Source organism: Myotis lucifugus, unplaced genomic scaffold, assembly GCF_000147115.1.
Source record: "Myotis lucifugus unplaced genomic scaffold, Myoluc2.0 scaffold_41, whole genome shotgun sequence".
Taxonomy (NCBI): domain Eukaryota; kingdom Metazoa; phylum Chordata; class Mammalia; order Chiroptera; family Vespertilionidae; genus Myotis; species Myotis lucifugus.
In genome coordinates this window covers 3451729-3454136 of record NW_005871089.1, presented here as the reverse complement: position 1 = coordinate 3454136, position 2408 = coordinate 3451729, and the positions used below count along the sequence as shown (strand labels likewise).

The window sequence follows — 2408 nt, the reverse complement described above, 5'->3', positions numbered from 1 at the left end:
CCTGCCGGCCTGGTCACTCCTAACTGCCCCCCCGCTGGCCTAGCCATCCAGGGACTGCTCCCCCTGCCAGCCTAATCACCCCCAACTGCCCCCACTGCTGGCCTGGTTGCCCCCAACTGCACCCCTCCCTGCCGGCCTGGTTGCCCCTAACTGCCCCCCCTGCCAACCTGGTCGCCCCCAAATGCCCCCACTGCTGGCCTGGTTGCCCCCAACTGCCCCTCCTGCCAGCCTGGTCGCCCCACGCAGTCTGCTGTTCAGTCGTTTGGTCGTCCCTCACTAACCCCTCTGCCTGCCTGGTCACCCCACACAGCCTGCTGTTCAGTTATTTGGTCGTCCCTCACTTACCCCCTTGCCGGCCTGGTCATAGGCAGCCATCTTGTGAGGGCATGATGGTCAATTTGCATATTACCTCTTTATTATATAGGACTAGAGGCCCAGTGCACAAAAATTTGTGCACTCAGGGGGTTTCCTCAGGCCAGCCTATGCCCTCTCGCAGTCCGGGACCCCTCAGGGGATGTCCACCTGCTGGCTTAGGCCCGCTTCATGGGGGATTGGGCCTAATAAGCTGGCAGTCAGACATCTCTCTGGCAGCTAGGTGCCCTTGGGGGATGTCCACCTGCCAGCTTAGGCCCACTACCCAGGGAGTCGGGCCTAAGCTGGCAGTGAGACATCCCTCTGGCAGCAGGGAGCAGGCCTAAGGCACAGTTGAATATCCTTAGCGCTGCCAAGGAGGTGGGAGAGGCTCCTGCCACCACCGCTGAGCTCGCAGCCATCAGCCCAGCTTGTGGCTGAGCGGAGCTCCCCGTGGAAGTGCACTGACCACTAGGGGTCAGCTTCTGCATTGAGCATCAGCCCCCTGGTGGCCAGTGTGCACCATAGCGACGGGTCGTTCCTGGTCATTCCGCCATTAGGGTCAATTTGCATATTATCCTTTTATTATATAGGCTATTTAATGAATGTCACATCTGATCAGAGAACACAAAATATTTTATGTAGTTAAGCACAGTCTTAGCAATAGCTCAAATGTGACTACTTTTGCCCAGGAGTGAAAAAATATATATATTTGAGTCATTGAAAATGATTCATGGTAAAGAAACCATAAAATTAGTTACTTTGCCCTTTGAATTCAAAAGTTTAAAAATAGGTAACAATTCATTAAGAAATTATTTTTCTATGGTAACAAGGAGGATTCATACCAACCTCAGAATAGAGGTGGCCTCAAGGAAAGGAGAGGGAGGAATGGGATTAGAAAAAGATAAAAAGGAGGCATCAACTCTTTAATGCTTTATTCCTCAAAAAAAGTAAAGAGCATATAAGTATACATGGCTAAATGTTTTTATTTATTGAATCTGGCCAGTGAGTAGTTCATGGGTGTTTGTATTTTTTTAATGCACTTCTATACATGTTTGAGATATGCCCGGATTTTCTAAACACATAAAAGAAAAAATACAGCAGGGAAGAGAAAGAAATGATGTGTAATCATTCTGTTCCAGAACCTTAGGACATACATCACAGAAAACCTAAGACTTATATGTCCATAATATGACATGAAGGAAAAAGAGCTTACTGTGGCCCAGAGTTAATGTTGCTTGAACACAAAAATTAAGAAGTAATGCTGCGTACTCTTTTCCAAGAATAAGGAATATTAATGGAATTTGTAAGCTGAAATCATGGATATGATTTTATGTGCCAAAAGAAAAAGAGAGAGAATTTTAAGTAATTGCCTCTTCATCTTCCAATTACCCACATTCTCTGAGTGGGACCACTTTTCATGTAGCCAATAAGGGCCTACTAAGATTCTTTGATGACTTTGGCTTCCTTCCTTCACTTCCTCCTAGACCTATCAATCATCAGATCTTAGCCATTCATGTTCTGCCTAATCACTTCCAGAATTAAATTTTGTACTAAAGCCCTGGCTGGTTTTGCTCAGTGGTTACAGCTTCAGGCCATGGACTGAAGGGTCGCAGGTTTGATTCCCCACACCATTCAATGTGTCTCCATCAATGTGCTCTCTCTCTCTTCCTTCTCCCTTCCTTCCACACTCTCTCTAAAGAACAATGGAAACATATCCTTTGGTGAGAATTTAAAAAGAAATTGCCCACTAAGACCATACAAATCACTAAGTTTAAAGTCGGGTGTGTGTGTGTGTGTGTGTGTGTGTGTGTGTATGTATGTGTGTGTGTGTGTAAAGTGGGTAAAGAAATACAATGTAATGAATAGTTCTGGGAACAGTGGCTTACTGAGCATCCTTGGACCAAGTCTCAATTGTAAGTATGGCCTGCCACTCTGTCACCAACTCTCTAAAGCAAGGGTGGGGAATGTCTAGCCTGCAGGCTATATAAGGCCTGCGAACTCATTTGGTCAGGCCCTGCCAAGGCATTAGGGGTGAGTCAATTAAATGTTTGACC

At 46.6% G+C, this 2408-nt stretch overlaps 1 protein-coding gene across 1 annotated transcript in view; it reads right to left on the bottom strand.

Moving 5' to 3' along the window:
- The window catches only part of BBS4 (Bardet-Biedl syndrome 4), a 74991-nt gene that overhangs the window by 29046 nt on the left and 43537 nt on the right, over positions 1-2408 (bottom strand). The window lies entirely within an intron of this gene.